The sequence below is a fragment of the Mauremys mutica genome, chromosome 1, assembly GCF_020497125.1.
Source record: "Mauremys mutica isolate MM-2020 ecotype Southern chromosome 1, ASM2049712v1, whole genome shotgun sequence".
Taxonomy (NCBI): domain Eukaryota; kingdom Metazoa; phylum Chordata; order Testudines; family Geoemydidae; genus Mauremys; species Mauremys mutica.
The window spans coordinates 330,318,394-330,335,712 of record NC_059072.1 but is presented as its reverse complement, the minus strand read 5'-3'; the positions used below and the strand labels follow the sequence as shown (position 1 = coordinate 330,335,712).

At 41.9% G+C, this 17,319-nt stretch overlaps 1 pseudogene; it reads left to right on the top strand.

Annotated features, from left to right (window-relative positions):
* Positions 1 to 12,600: 12,600 nt before the first annotated feature.
* On the top strand, positions 12,601 to 14,024 carry LOC123361838 (annotated as a pseudogene).
* The last annotated feature ends 3,295 nt before the right edge of the window (positions 14,025 to 17,319 follow it).

Genomic DNA, 17,319 nt, shown 5'->3' with positions numbered 1-17,319 from the left:
AATGAGGTTTGTTTAGTCTGGAGAAGCAGGGCCAGCTCTAGGTTTTTTGCTGCCCCAAGCAAAAAAACAACAACTCCAAGAGCACAACTGCTGAAGCAAAAAAAGGTGGCAGGAATGCCCCTGAAATTGTGCCGCCCCAAACACGTACCTGGCCTGTGGAAAAGAGAAGACTGAGAGGGGACATGACAGTTTTCAAATACATAAAAGGTTGTTACAAGGAGGAGGGAGACAAATTATTTTCCTTAACCTCTGAGGATAGGACAAGAAGCAATGGGCAGTTTAGAATGAGCTTAAATTGCAGCAAGGGCAGTTTAGGATGGACACTAGGATAAACTTCCTAACTGTCAGGGTAGTTAAGCTCTGGAACAAATTGCCTAGGGAGGTTGTGGAATCTTCATCACTGGAGATTTTTAAGAGCAGGTTAGACAAACTTCTGTCAGGGATGGTCTAGATAATACTCAGTCCTGTCATGAGTGCAGGGACTGAACTAGATGACCTCTAAAGGTCCCTTTCAGTCCTTCAATTCTATGATGCTATGATTTGCTTAAGTGCATGACCTTAATGCTTTTATTCTTTGACCTTTCATGGTGTTCACAATAATTATTTCTATAATAGTATTATTTTGATGTATGGGTCCAGAAGTGTTTTTAGGATTTTATGTGCTGAAGAATTTACATATAGAGGCTCCATCCACTATAAGGATTATTAACTGAATGTACTACAGCCAACACCATTTGGCTGTATTTGAAGACTACCATTATATTGCTTTTTAATCATTTTGCAAAGATTATTGGGTTCTATGTATGGGTAAGTGCATTGCAAACACGAGTAGTGCTTTCTCCCTGTCACCAATATTGAAGAAAATAATCACAAACCAAATATTACTAGTAATAATATAATACAATATGTATCTCTCTAAGGTACTAATACAGATCCCATTACCATAGTACCTGAGCACCTCACAATATTTTTAATGTATGTATTTCCACAATGGCTCTGCAATAGGAAAGTGCTAGTATCTCCATTCTACAGATGGGGGACCTGAGGCACAGGGTGACTAAACACTTTGCCCAGGCTTACACAGGAAAATGATGGAAAAGCAGGTCTCCCACATCCCAGGTGACTACCCTAACCACTGAACCATCCTTTCTGTAGTATCCGAATATTTAGCACCTATATAGCACAGTACAGCATTATCTTACTCTACAAGCTTAGGAGGCAGGTTGGTGTTATTTATTTACTTTAATAGATATTTATTAGCCCTAAAGCCAAATGGTCCAGTGTGGATTTTAATCTTCTGCTTGAGTCAGGGAGGGCCAAATCTCTGAAGTCCATCCGAATTAACCAGTGCACCATTTGGCCACTCTGTCCTACCACCACTCACAACAAGTATTAATTAAACCAGGTTTATAAATCCTTAATTTAGCATTTTAAAAACAAAGTGCAAGGGAAAAGATGACCTGTTCACTACTAAGTGTGACTGAAACCCTGAACAATCTCTAGTATTTGAAAGGCACCTACAAACCTGATATCTAAGCACTACTAGGTAGATTGAGTTCCAAAGGACAAGGGATAAATAGAAAGGCAGTACAGCTGGAGGGGAAAAGAGAAAGGGCAGATCAGCAGCATTAGAGCAAAGCAGATAAGTCAGCAGAAGAAGAAAGAGAAAATAGCAAAACTCTGCTATAGGCTGAAATTCTATCCCAGCCTTCAGGTGACATTACAAATTACTTGACTTCTGCTCTCATGGTAACAGCATTATTATGCACAACAGGTGAACATAATGCTGCTATGTATGATCTATTCTGTCCCCAGGGTATAGCTACCTAGTCTCATACGTTGGTTTTTTTTCCAGGTCCTCAGTACTGACTCTAGAATCTCAGGACTTCTGGTGATACCAGAGCAACCAGGGCCATAGACATAATCAGCCATAGAGGTGCAGTTAAAAAGAATAAAGAGGGAAATGAACTAGCCTGTGGAACTAATTCCCATGAGATATGGTGGCCAAGAACTTCATGGGATTCAATACAAAAACAGGAGTTTTGGAAGAAATAGAGACCTTCAGACTTTGGAAAATAGGTTCACCACAGAATGATGGGGTAAGAAAGGGACTACTCCTTTGGGCAGGTTATTCCATAGTTCACAATATTCTTGCACCTTCCTTTCAAGCTGTTGGTACTGAGCACTGTCAGAGGCAGGATACTGGATTAGGTAGATCATTGGTCTGATTCAGAGTGGCAATTCCTCTTGCTAGATGGGGGTTCAGGCAGGCTCCAAAGGATGTAGTGATTCAGCTCCTGAAGCCCACTGCTGTCTCAGTGCACATAATTTCTTGATTTAAAAAAAAATGTTCCATTTTTTAAACAGAGACATACTTTCAGACCACCTCATCCAGAAAGGGAACAGAGCAGCCAAAAGGAAAACAATCTCAACTTTGCAGTTTTCCTCTGTAGGCGAGCAGCCCCCAAACACCATTTCTGAAAGAAGAATTATCCCCAAAATCAAGGGCCTTAAAGAAGCCAAGATATTCACCCATCTGGTAATTTCTAGAATGTGTTCGTATGAAACTATAAATATCTTTACCACCTTTTAATAGATTGGGAAACATGGAGCAAAATAATATGAGCTACACTGGAGGCACTGGTGTCTGGGGGTCTAGAAATCAGACTAGAAGTCAGGAGACCAGGAGTATGTTCCAATCCTAGTTCTGATACTGACTTGCTGCGTAACCTTGGGTAAATGACTTAGGTCATGTCCACACTATAGACGTCTCAGAGCATAGCTATGTTGGTCCAGGGTGTGAAGAGGTGTGATCATGGACCGACATAGCTGTCCCTAGTACAGAACCAGTTATACCCTGAAAAACTGCATCTTTACCAGAATAGCTCGTTTCACTAAGCGTGGGGGGAAATAAGCTGCATCCACACTAAGAGCATTTTGCTGGTATAGTACAGACATGCCCTTATCCTGTCTTGATGGTTACAGGATTTACATTTGGTTCATTTCTGAATTGGGCAAATAATGAACTTGCTTATGCCGGGCCAGAGGGTTTTAGATTTGCAGACATGTTTTCATTTTTAAAACAAAAGTAATTAAGAAATACTAAAAAGGGGACTTCATTCCAACCATCATACACAATTTCTTCTAAAGGATGAGCTATATTGTCCTTTCTAGGGAAGAAATACAGAGAAAGGGACATTGTGCATTGGAAAGTCTACAAGATTTAACTTCAAATTTTCCCACCTGTACAGGCAGAGGAGCATTAATCATGGAGTTTGGCAATCTTTCAGAAGTGACTATTGATTTTTATGTCTTGATTTTTGGATGCCTAACTTATGGCATTTTAAAGGGGCCAGATTTTCAGAATTTGGGTGCTCAGCAAATCTAAGAATCAGGCCCCTTTAAAATATCAAGTAGGGCACCCAAGCATTGAGACAACCAAATTCACGAGTCACCTTTGAAAGTCTTGGGCATGGCACATATTTAGACATCCTGGGACCCACACAGGGATTCAATTCTGGGTGGTAGCCAAAGGGAGTTTCTAGTCTTTTGAAGTCTACAATTATTATGAGTGCAATATGACCCACTTCAACATAAGTGTTATTTTTTTCCCCAAGTCCCTTATCCAGTTCTGAAAGACAGAACTTCATCAGAGTTTGTCATCAGCACATTCACTACTAGTTGGAGCTCTTTCCTTCCAGGTGTTAATCCATGATTACTAAAGTATTGATTTGATTCACAGAAGCCTTGACTCAGTTCAAGAATCATTATCTGCCATATCAACCCAACAACAAAATGCTGACTTTCTGAAGAAAGATTCAGAATGTGGCAGGCTGAACAAATGACCTAGAAAATACCTCTGCTGACTTGACATCTCTTCTCTCTTTAAGGGTAGAATAGCATCATTGCTACACAAAGCAGATAAAATGAGGAACAAGGGCTAAGTGAGAAATCTATGACTAGTTGGTGGTCCGGAAGAAAAGTGAGTAAGGTATTTTCCCCTCTAAAATGATTAAGTGATGATTTAGAATGATTATGCTTTTTGAAATGGACAGTACAGAACTCAGTAAGAATAACAGTGGTATTAAGGAGCACTGCCTGAAATGTTTCCTGTGGTACTCATCATCAATCCCTGTGGAGCCATCCCTGCTGCAGCTGCTGGCCCCAGCACTTCGCCCACTGAATCCACGCCATGCTCAGCCCCTGCCTTCCCGCCCAGCCCGCCCAGGTACAGTGTCAAGCTCCATCCCTCAGAAGGGACATGGGCTGCTGGAAGTTGGGCAAGGCCAGGTATACCCCCATGAGGGAGCCCTGGTGCAGGAGCCAGCCCCACGGTAGTGGTGAGAAGCAGTGGTGGCTGCCCCATTGCCCAATGTGTCCCCTTAGGTTTGTCCTTCCCCCTGTGCCAAATCTGAGCAGGCAGTGGTGCGGTCAACGCTGCTCCTTCTCACCACTGCCAATGGTACTCACTATTCATAAGACGTGTATGGCTGCGGGTGCCACTGGCAGTACTTATACAGGACAGTACTTAAGCACAAGCCTAACTTTAAGCATATGCGTAGTCTATGTAAAGTTAGACATGTAGTTAAGTACCAAGGCCACTTACTCTATGTAGCATCGTCTCTCCTAGGACCTCAACCCATTTCGCAAATATTAATTACAAACTTCTCAATATTCCTATGAGGAAGGTAAGTATTATTATACTTACTTTACAGACTGATAAATGGTGGCTTGGAGATATTAAGTGACTTGCTGAGCTCAGTGTGTCAACAGTAGTGCCAGGATAAAACCCAGGAGAGTCCAAATCCCAGTCCCTTGTCTCTAACCCTTTCTTTTTGTACTTTCTGTATTTCTTTTCATGTAGTAGTACCATACATTAAATTTTATGGTGTCTTGTGTATTTCCTGGAATTTCAGTTCTTTAGCTCCTCTACTGAAAGTCTCAACAATCGAGATCCTAACACAGATTTGACCATGTGGATTCCCATTCCTTCAAACATGAGTTGGATTTATCCCATGCTCATCCTGCTGCTCATTACATGTTTTCAATCTCATGCACATTTATCTGGTAATTGTTTTCCTTGCAGAATATGGAGCTGAAGTCTCCAGCTGGATGGGAGCAGGGAGATGTGCCAGAGGGAGAAGAAGGGTAGGAATGACCAAGTTCCACTTTGGTCACTCCTGAACAATGCTATATTCACGGCATACACACAGAGAAGTTAGACAAAAATATAAATACTTTTGCTGGGAGGTTGCAGTGTTACATTACTTTCTTTCTTAGCATTCAGAACAATAACACACAAGAACCCCAAAACAGAGAGAGACAAAGCAGGTACTAATACTAAGTACTAAACACAGAGAGGCACAACTCACCCCAACTTACTGTAGGCCGTTTGTCTACAAACTGACTCTGCCAGGCCCTGATTGCATACTTCCCTACAGAGTCCCTGGCCTGCAAGTAGGATCAGGAAAACCCCAGAGAATGTAAAGTGATAGATAAGAACATAAGAATGGCCATACTGGGTCAGACCAAAGGTCCATCTAGCCCAGTATCTTGTCTTCTGACTGGCCAATGCCAGGTGCCTCAGGGGGAATGAACAGAACAGGTAATCATCAAGTGATCAATTCCCTGTCACCCATTCCCAGCTTCTGTCAAAAAGAAGTTAGGGACACCATCACTGCCCATCCTGACTAATAGCCATTGATGGACCTATCCTCCATGAACATATCTAGTTCTAGATCACAATTTCAGTAGTCTTTAATACATCACAAAAAGGAGTTGAAAGGGTAGTGGAGTCTGTCTCAGGCCATTGAAAGCTTTATAACAATGTTCTTACAAATTACAAAAATAATTATACCAACCTCTTGGTATCAAATATATGTTAATGCTAATGGCACTATGAATTATATGCAGTGCATGATAATTATTAATTTAATAAGAAACACAATTTTTAAAATCTCCTGGATAGGTGAGGAATTGTCAGGTACAGACCACAGCAATGGAGAATTGGGACAAACCAGTGCTCTAGTCCCTTGTACCAGTGGACTGGTTGCTCCACATCTAATCACATCAAGGATGTTAAAGTTGCTCCTGGACATAGTCCCTTTTACCCCCATGTTGCATGCACAGCAGCCACCAAAAGGTGGCAGGAAGTCTGTAGTGCCACTAAACCAGGTGTGGATCTTACAGCTGTTCTGTGGCACTCAGATACAGCATGCCTGAATCATGGTGAAGCAAGGTAGTTAAACCTTAAACTTTAAGCATGGGAGCAGTCCTGCTGAAATCAATAAGCCAACTCTTATGCTTAAAGTTAGGCAGGTACTTACGTGCCTTGCTGAATGAGGATCTTAAGGAGCTAGAGAGGGATAAATGTGACTTAGGGGTCATCCACACTTACCGGGGGATCGACACTGCGGTGATCAATGCACTGGGGTCAATTTAGTGGGTCCAGTGAAGACCCGCTAAATTGACCGCAGATTGCTCTCCCGTTGACTCCGGTACTCAGCTGGAGCGAGAAGAGTAAGGGGAGTAGATGGGAGAGCGTCTCCCATTGACATAGCATCATGTGGATCCCACGGTAAGTAGATCTAAGCTATGTTAACTTGAGTTATGCTACCAACATAACTCAAATTGCCTCGCTTAGATCGACAGGCAGTGGTAGTGTATACCTGCCCTTAGAAGTTTTTACACTGCTTCTCACCCCTTAGCAATCTCTTAAGGGAAAATAATGAGGGTAGACCTAATCCCCTCCTCTCTCTGAGAGATATAACACTATTTATTGTGGGAGGAAAGTATGTACCCTAATGTTTGTCAAAATCTGTAGTAATGACATGATTTAATTTATGTTTGCTGGAGTCTTAATTATTTTTGTTGCATAGTATGATAGTTAGGCAGAGCCATAAATGAAAAGCTCTGAAGCAGTCATATTTCACTTGAGCTTCACAGTGTATTGCTGTCACTATTTGTTTCTAGAGATTGCACAAGACAATTTGTGAATCATTATTATCTATTTTGGACATTCCATAGTTCACTAGATTTAAAATGCTTACGAAGAAACCTGGATCAACAGGCTCCATGAGTCTGAGCTGATGTTGATGAAACTGGGGCTAGAATGTCATATTGGAGTCAGGAAATAGCTCTAATGCAGCCAATAACCACAGGGATCAATAACCCAAACCTAATTCACAAAGGAGTGGATTCTCTACAAGACATATTGTCTGCAGTTGACTGGGGAGAGAAAAAGGTACCTTGAGTAAGCTTCAGGAGGTTGAACTATACTGATTGCAAGAATACGGAGATTTAGACAGTATAACTAAGGTACCAAGTTATTAACCTTAATAGAAGTTTTAATGAGTAAAAGAGAATACTTTTCAGAAGATTGAATTCAGTGACTATGAAAAACTATGAAAAACTACTAGATTTTCCAGATCTTCATGTCTCAAATAAAAAGAGGAAAAGAAATGTATTTTTTCTTTAACAGTTCTCACAGAATATCACATGATGAGCACATACAGCGTTTACTTCAGTTTTTATAGAGAGCTTATTGTAAAGTCACAACCTCACAGCCCTGCTCCCCCACGCTCCATTCCGAGACCCAGCCCCTGTTCAGCCTCTTTCCCCCGAGGCCTTCCCCACTGTTCACTCCTCTCCACCCCATTGCCCCCTGCTCATTCTTCTCTGTCCCCTCCCCCTGTGCAAGCGGCGGCCTGGGCCTTGGGGGGGAAGAGGCTTAGTAGGGGTAGGGCTTCAGGGAGGAGGGCAGGTCATCTCTCGGGGGGTGGGGGGGGGGGAAGACCAAGCAGGGGCGGGGCCTTGGGGGGAAGAGGCCAAACAAGGGTGGGGTCTCAGGGGGATTGTGGGCAGAGCTGGGGGCAGGGCCATGGTCTGGGCATTGGAGCCCACAAAAGATGAATCCAGCTCTGCTTGTTATTCATTATTCATGACATCAGGGCACTATTGTACATATACATACAAAGGAGTAGTCCTCCCCCCCCCCCAAAAAAAAGAGTTAACAATACAAATAGCTGAGATAGACAAAGGGAAGTGTGATCTCCATTTTACAGATTGGGAAGCAAGGTATATGGAGATTAAGTGACTAGGCTAAGAACAGAGCCAGGAATTGAACCCAGATCGCCTTAGTTTTAGGCACAAAACCTTCCTTCCCCTCATTGTTAGCATATGGCACTGACAGCAAATTTTAGCCCAATGGTTTCAATTAACAAATACTGTACACCTGCCTTACAATCATAGGCAAATGTAATCTTGTGGCCTGCACAGCATGTTGCTTCCTTCTAAACAGTCAATTTCATGCCTAACGATAGAGTCCCATGCCCAGCTAATATAGAAGGTGCACTTCTTTTACATAGTAAAATATACACAAAACAAATTGCAGAACAGCGCAACCATGAGAGTAAAAATGGAGAAAGAGAAATGAGGCGGTATAGGGTATAGGCAAGGGTAGAAAGACAGAGGGCTAGATTCTCTGCAGCATCTCCTGAAAGGCCTGTGTTAAGGGAATTGTACTCTGGTGGGGCCCCTGTACACCACTTATGCAGCCTAAAGGGCTTGGATCAGGAACATAGCCCAGAGATCCTTCATCTCTTCTCATTTGCATCACTTAATTCAATTAATTCCAGATTTACATTGGTTTAAATTAGAGCAGAATCAATCTTGGAAAGTCAGTGAGGCAAAATCTCTACTCAGCCACAGATGTCCTGTGTGACTTGGATAAATCACGGAGAGCCAGATTTTTAAAAGTATTTAGGTGCCTAAAGATGCAGATGCTTTTGAAAATCCCACCAAGTGCCTTTCTGCATCTTTAGACACCTAAGTACCTTTAAAAATCTGGCCCTTGGCTTCTCGGTGCCTCAGAGAGGTCTCTTATTCAAACTACAGATTGTTTATGAGTACAGAAGAGGATGAGCAAGGTCCCTGGGGTAGGCAGGTGTACATCCATGGGTGTCTTTAGAAATAAGAAAGGTAGACTAAAACTGTACGTTGAAACAAATGAGGAGCTAATGGAGTTCTATAGCATCTTCAGAAAGCTCAGTGAGTCATTTTATTATGTACTGATAGATGCTGTGAAAAGTTTAATTAAAGGTGGTGCTCGTGAACAGTGTCAGCTTCTTTGCATTCTGAGAAGGTGAGTCTAAGCTCACCTAGGACAAAAGGCCAGTCTCCTCAGTTGAGGGAGGGGCCACAGAGCTCAGAAACAAAAGGTTCCATGGGATGGCAAATCATAAAAAGAAGAAAGTAATCAGGGGTCAAAAGTTCCATGTGATGGTACTACACGGGGCCACTGAGTGGAGAATCCTGGACACATCCACTGCTCCAAAAAGGAGCCCAGGGAGTTAGTGGACAGCACTCATAGGAACTCTGCCCAGAAACTTGAGGCAAGTAGGGACCAAAAGTAAAACTCCACAATCACAGATAACCTCCCTGTCAAGCATTCTCCTTCTGGACTGATGTATGGCTATCTTGGCCAGTGCCAGGAGTAGGACGAGGAGCTAACACAACTTTGTGAGGCCACAAACAGGGAATGTATAAAAGAAACATTATATGTCAGAGTCACAGCCACAGAAACTCTGTTAATCTACAGGACAGGTACATCACAGGTAGGAGCAGAGTATGCTTCCCCACATTGATATGTTAATTAACTCCAGTCCTCACTTGCAATGTACCTCAACCAACCCTATCATGACTTCTAGCAATGTATTCCCTATGCTCTCTATTCAGATCACCAGCAAGGATGCCAAATAATGCCAACCGTGGTATCTTTGATGCTGTTTTTATTTTATGGACATCTATAAAGAACAGGGCTGGAAACATGAACAGATTTCATTATACCTATCTCATAGAGCCAAAAGGGACCCTGAAAGGTCATTGAGTCCAGTCCCCTGCTTTCACTAGCAGGACTAAGTACTGATTTTACTGCAGATCCCTAAGGGCCCCCCTCAAGGATTGAACTCACAGCCCTGAGTTTAGCAAGCCAATGCTCAAACCACTGAGCTATCCCTCCCCCTCAATAGACATCAGATGGCCTATATTAAATGGTCTAGTGAAGACATGCTCACTCCATGGGAGAGCACTCTATCATGAATTGTCCCTTAGAATTTGTGCTAATTATTTATACTAAACAATCTATTCCATCTTGTATTTAGCTTTGATGCTCAGAGTACCTTTCCCAGACCTGAAGAAGAGCTCTTTGTAGCTCGAAAGCTTGTCTCTCTCACCAAGAGAAGTTGGTCCAATAAAAGATATTACCTCACCCACCTTGTCTCTCAACTATCCTGGGACAAACATGGCTATAACTACACTGCATAAATCAGATGGTAAGCTACATCAACTTGAATTATGCTACTAACGTAACTCAAATTGCGTAGCTTAAATTGACCAGCCGCTGTGATACAGACAAACCCTAAGACACCAATTCCCCCTATACTGTAAATTTATTAAAGGATCCAGAGAATGTAATAGATGTAATTTTTGGTAATTACTTTTAACATTTTATATTATCATATTTGTATGCATGCAGATGAGAATTCATTAGGAAGTGATAGTTATCGTGTAAAGTGCAAAAGAGTAAAAAAAAAAAAAGTAAAAAAATGTGGAGACTGTTTTGTAACACATTTTCTGAGCTTTCACTGCTGCTGTGTGAAGTTAACAATCAAGGAGAAAAAAGGAAGAGTGAACAGAATTTTAAGCACATCACTCTAAGTCACAGGGACTTTCCAATGATAGTAACCCAGGAAAAAATTGTCATTTGAAGCCCATGATCAGATAGTAGAACACTACTAGTGCATAAATATTTTGTATCTATGTTATTTCTATACTCAGCTGGAATCCATTATGTCAGAAAGAGAATTACTTACCAAGAATGAACATACATATATACGCAAATAAAATTAAAAGTTCAATCATGTATTCTATGATATTTTTGTTTTGAACTGTTACCGTGGCATGTTACTGTCCATTTAACTGTTTCAATTTTATCAATTTTGCCCCTTTTATCTATTGAGATCACATATATTTGTTAAGCATTATCCTAGCCTGAGCTTTAATAAAGCATTCTCCTCTACTGCCTAAATCTATTTGTAAAACCATTATATATTGTTAAGCTTTAATAATCAATTTTATAATATGCATCCTGTTCAGGGTTAGCGCCTCACCTGTTTGGAGGAGTGCACATTTCCATTCACGGGGGGAGGAGATTGAAGAGGTAAAGATTACCTTTGCACCCCCCTGATCGTGGGCTGCTGTACCCCAGCAGCAATGAATGAGCTGGCATACAAGCCTCTTTGCTGTGTCTAAGCCACTGGAGTGTTCCTCCTATGGCCAATTATGCCAGCTTTGATATTCTTTTGAGCAGGCAGCACAGCACTAAGACACCTCACTGGAGCACAGATTTTGGACCAGCAAGCTATTCATTCTGTAAGCAATGTAACACAGGGGAGCTACTTCCTTAAAATAACAATCTCCAGATCTAAAAAAAAATGTTCTACTGTTAAATCAGTGACATAACTGGTTAGGAAAAACACTTGGGTTTTTCTTTCTTTTCTCTTCCCCCGCCCCATGCACATTGGGCCTGATTCACTCTCTTTTATTCATGTATTTATTTTTAGAGCACCAACTGATTTCCATAGAATTACACTGGTGGAAAACTGGTGTCAGAGTGGAAAGAGTCATTGGTGACTGATGGAGGAAAGCTCAATACTTTAAAGGATATGTTTAAACAATTTGTACACATTGTCTTGCAAAACACACAAAACCAAAAAACTACCAAACAAAATCAAAACAGAAAACAAACAAAACCTTTACATTCAGATGTTATTTCTGCATGAACAATTATAAATAGACATATTTTACATAAAACCCTGCCTCTCCTTCTCTCCAAATCAATGGCAAAGCTTACATTGACTTGCAGGAGAGCAAGACTGAGCTCTGATCACTTGCATATTGAAATATCTTTGGTTAATTGGAATTAATTACAAAATTGAGTTAAAATAAAGCTAAGGGTGTAGCACAAAACAAAACAAAAAAAACCCACCACCACATGACAGCAGGAAGAAAATGCAGACATCTTCTAAATGTACCACCGCCCTTTACTGAATCATGTCCTGGCTAGACTGAGTTGCATATGGCAGATGGATAAAACAAATATTTGAGAGGTGGAACATGCAGGGTGGAACAAAAGGTGTAAGATGCAGACTAAAAACATGAAATTAGAAAATGGAAAAAGTAAAATCAGGCATTACCGAAATATTCCTAACTATGAGATCAATCTGGCAATTGAATAATGTACCCAGGGAAGTAATCAAGGCACCAACATCTCTAGACATGTTGGAGAGAAAATGTAACAAGTGGAATATTGTAGAGAGGAGTTTGTGTTGTACTTTATTATTATTTCTTTGTTAGAAAAGCTTATCAATTACTCATTTAATGTTTTCATACCTTTTTACATATTTTCAACCTAGGAGTGATGCAAAATTGAATAGGAAGAGCTGGTATTTACTGTTATTTTAGACAGACTTTGTTTAATTGTGATAAAAACCCAGTGAGTGGGTTCTTATGTAAACTTAAAAATACCTGAATGACATCCTGCTGCAGAGCTCCCGGTGTCTAGGGCCTTGGGCATGGCTGGCCCCTGCCCCACAGAGATGCCCCTCCAGCCTGCCCATGAACACCATCATGCTCTTCATGCCCCAGCAGGAGGCCTAGGTGGTGGAGCAAATGGGCAGATTTCACCGCATCTTGGAGCCTGGTTTGAATTTCCTCATCCCACTGCTGGCTCAGATTCAGCACATGCAGGGCCTGAAGTACGGGATATCGTCAATGTCCCGGAGCAGTTAGCCATCACGCTGGATAACGTCACCCTGCAGATGGGTGGTGTCCTGTGCCTTCAGATCATGGACCCCTATAAGGCCGGTTATGGGATGGAGGACCCTGAGTATGTAGGGCTACCTTCTTTGAAAAGCAAAAAACAGCACCCATCACCCCACAAAGCAAGCCCACCACAACCTCAACCCCCAACCACAAGGCAACTCCACAATCCTTCCTCCCTTCACTGTCACCTATACTATCTAGAGAGAGAACACATATAGTTAAAATTGATAACATCATTTTCTTACTTAAACTGTGGAAGTGGGAACACTGCAGCACCTTTAGATGGACACAGAAACTTTTAACATTAGATATCCAAGTGTATTGTGATAATAATGCAAATCTTAAAACCCATGTAAAAAAATCCCAGCAGATTAAATTATTTTTCTGGCAATTGGCAAATCCTTAAAAAAATGGCCAGGCTGGTTAAATACCAGCCAGTAGATGATCCTATGAGTATGCAGTGACCCAGGTGGCCCAGACCACACCACGAGGTCCGAGCTGGGGAAAATCTCCCTGGACAAAGTCTTCTAGGAGCGGGATGGGAGTACCTCAACACCAGCATTGTGGATGCCATCAACCAGGCCTCAGGGCTATTTGGGTATCCGGTGCCTGCGCTATGAGATCTAGGACATCCATCTGCCTCCCCAGGGGAAGAAGTCAATGCAGATGCAGGTGGAGGCAGAGAGATGGAAACGGGCGGCAGTGTACAGTCAGAGGGGACCAGGGAATCTGAAATCAACGTGGCAGAGGCCTGGAAGCAGGTCCAAATCCTGGCCGCCGAGAAGGCTGACCAGATCAAGAAGCTGCTGGGGAGGCCAATGCCATGCTGGTCAAGGCCAAGGCCAAAGCAGAAGCTATTTGGCTCCTGGCTGATGTTTTGATGCAACAGAACAGCAACACATCCGCCTCTCTGGCTCTGGCTGAGCAGTATGTGAGTGCCTTCTCCAAGCTGGCCACGCACTCCAACACTGTCCTACTGCCATCCAACAGCGGGGACATCACCAACATGGTCACGCAGTCCCTGGGTATTTACAGTACCCTGACCAAACCAGAAGCTGTTAAGAGCCAGAAGCGACTCCACTAGCCTTGAGGTCCCCACCCGCACAGAGCTGTCTAATGCAGACCAGGTGAATTCCAGCTAGTGGAAGAGCCCGGAAAACATGGATCACTGTGAACAAACTGTTGTGGCAGCACCTGTCATAGAGCGGGGCACCCCAATCCTGCCCTGGTGAGCCCTGCAGGGCATCTGCCATGGGGTTATGCCCTGCTGCCCTCCCCAATCAGAGTCTCTTCTCCCTCTTTTGGGTCTTATTTTTATTTGGATTTAATCATGTAATAAAAGAGATGGCACCAGAAAAAAAAGTGAAAGCAGTATTCCTATTGCAGTCAAGGTACAAACAACAACAATGAAAATATGCCATCAGCTGAGTTTCCATGCTAAACTAATTTCCTCTTGTGTCCTAATTATTTTTAAGTGCCACATTACTCATTAATAATGACCTGTATAAAATATTCAAGTGGCAATATAATTGTTTGTGTTAGAATCATATCTAATATCCCTGTCTCATGATTAAAAACTAGTCAGTTCATTCCCAAATGGTACTTTTTCAGTAAAATTTAAAAGATCAAAGTAGCAGTTATGCACAATCCATCAGATTATTAACATGAATCTCAAAATCCCCCAGGATGAAAGTTTTATCAGGAGAAATGTACTATGGGAGATAAGAGTTTATGGACTAATTAACAGACAGAATGAAATTCTACTACTATAGTTAAAACTACAATTTTAGATGACATAGATCTAACGTGACTTTAGATCAGCGAAGCTGGGAAATGTTTGACAAAGTTTGCTCTGTGACTGATAGTTTGAAATTCAGCTGGTAAGAGTTCAACAAGATTTTTTGTGTGATGTATTAAAAAGTTAAAGGGAAGTATGTTTATGGGTTGAGGGGTGATTTTGCAGCAGAATGTCCCTTTTTCAGTCAGGGTTTAAGTTAATATTTATGTTGTGTCGGACTACAATCCTTTACATTTCATTTTTCAAAACTAGTTGTAACCCATCATCCAATCTTACACACACACACACACACACAATATTGGTGCTAGCCTGGGAAGCAGAGGTGGGCAAACTCAAGTAATTACAGTCTGTAAGTGTTGCACAGTATATTTCTGACACTGGTGTTTTTTCCTCAGTGTACACAGAAGCAAAAATTCTGAGGTAAGATGTTCTGAGATATTTCTGTTTTAGTATTAAGACTTGCACTCTTGGGGTAACTTGTGAGCCCCTTACTCGCATTGATGTATGGGTAGTCCCATTGATATTAATGGGTGACTAACTCCTTACCAAATTGGGTAAAGGGTCCACAGTTTGGCCCACAGTGATGGGCAAAGGGTGGACTCTGTATTGGATGCTACACCATAGTAAGTGGTGAATGACCTCTTTGATTGTTTATTGTGAATCTGTAAATCAGGTAGGTGCCTTTTTGCATGCAAGTTTATTTTAAATAATTGATATTCTAACCAATTGCCTGGTATCTGTGTGCAGATGTGGTTGCCCCATCTCAAAAAAGATATATTGGAATTGGAAAAGGTTCAGAAAAGGGCAACAAAAATGATTAGGGGTATGGAATGCCTTCTGTATGAGGAGAGATTAATAAGACTGAGACTTTTCAGCTTGGAAAGGAGACGGCTAAGGGGAGATATGATTGAGGTCTATAAAATCATGACCGGTGTAGAGAAAGTAGATAAGGAACTGTTGTTTACTACTTCTTATAACACAAGAACTAGAGGTCACCAAATGAAATTAATAGGCAGCGGGTTTAAAACAAAAAAAAGGAAGTATTTCTTCACACAACGCACAGTCAACCTGTGGAACTCCTTGCCAGAGGATCTTTTGAAGGCCAAGACCATAACAAGGTTCAAAAAAGAACTAGATAAATTCATGGAGGATAGGTCCATCAATGGTGATTAGCCAGGATGGGAAGGAATGGTGTCCCTAGCCTCTGTGTGCCAGAAGCTGGGAATGAGCAACAGGGGATGGATCACTTGATGATTACCTGTTCTGTTCGTTCCCTCCTTCTGCAGCACGCAAGGCCTGCAAAGGCACCAGTAGGTGGATATTTTGCCTGCAACTTTTCCACATAGTCCCAGTCTGAGGCTTAAGTGGCATGCTGAGTCCTGTACTCACCCTCAGAGATGGATTTTGTTCTTGCTTTATTTTAAGGTTTTATTTTTTAAAGCTGAGACAGGCTGGAGAGAAATTAACCCATTCAGCTGTGTTGAGAAATCATGCATCATGCATGAATGCTGGCATTTGGAACTTGCTCATATCTCAGTGATGAATGAGTTCTGCTAAGGGACAAAGTCACTGAAGTTAATTCATGCATGGAAGACTGTGGCCTATAATATGGCAGGACACACATGGGATCTGTTGCTGAACATTTGCTTCTGTTTTCACTATGGATATCCTCATCTCAAAGGTCCCAGTTGTTTCCCTGAGGATCTATATGTTGAGGGGATATTCTGCACATGACTGCACTAGACTGCAGCAGAGACCTCTCCAGCAAACTGGGGGATAACACATGAGAGGGAGGGAAGACATTGGCATTCCATATAGGAAGGGAAGAGGAAAGCACATCATGCTTCCTGCACCTGATAAGAGCTCAGCCTGTGACTGTAGTGTGTCTATGTTTGTGATTGGTGGTAGCCTTTGGCTGCAGAAACTTTTACAGACCTGGGCCCAATGTTGCCTGGCTGCTAGATTAGTGGTGAGTAGGGAATGCTTCACAGACTCAGAACCACCATGGAGGCACAGAGCCTCCATGCAGATGACCGTGACCGCTTGCTGTCTTCCCTAAACCTTGACAGATCTCGGGCATGTCTTGGTGGGCCCTGTATCCTGTTCCTTGGGCAGAATAAACTACAATGGGGAGAAATTTCCTATGAGATTCACCATGCAGACATTTAATTTCCCATTGCCATTCATAGTAGGAAGGATGATGGAATTCCCATTTTATGTACATGTGCATTGAAACACAACAGCAAGTGTTGCTTACAAAAGTTATTAAAGGGATATATTGTGTTTGGCCCAAGTTCTCTTTGAAAATACACAGAGAATTTCATATGGTACTTAGACATGACAATAATGGGTGCTATACAAAACCTTGAGACAGATGGATAGACAATATGGATGTGTAAGAACCTGTTAAAAGAGGTCTTTCCACTTCCTGCCTTCACTCCCTTCCCCCCCACAATCCTAGTTGTTTGTATAATGAAAAAGAGCTCACTTCTGTGCTTTAATTGGTTTTGCTATTTTTCTGCAAATCAGCACCCAAAACCTAGTTTTTATTTTGAATGACCCACACAATGAACTGCTCATCAGAAGGAGCTAATAAAGTGATAGCTTGCTGCAAAAACCTAGGCTCAAAACTGACAACA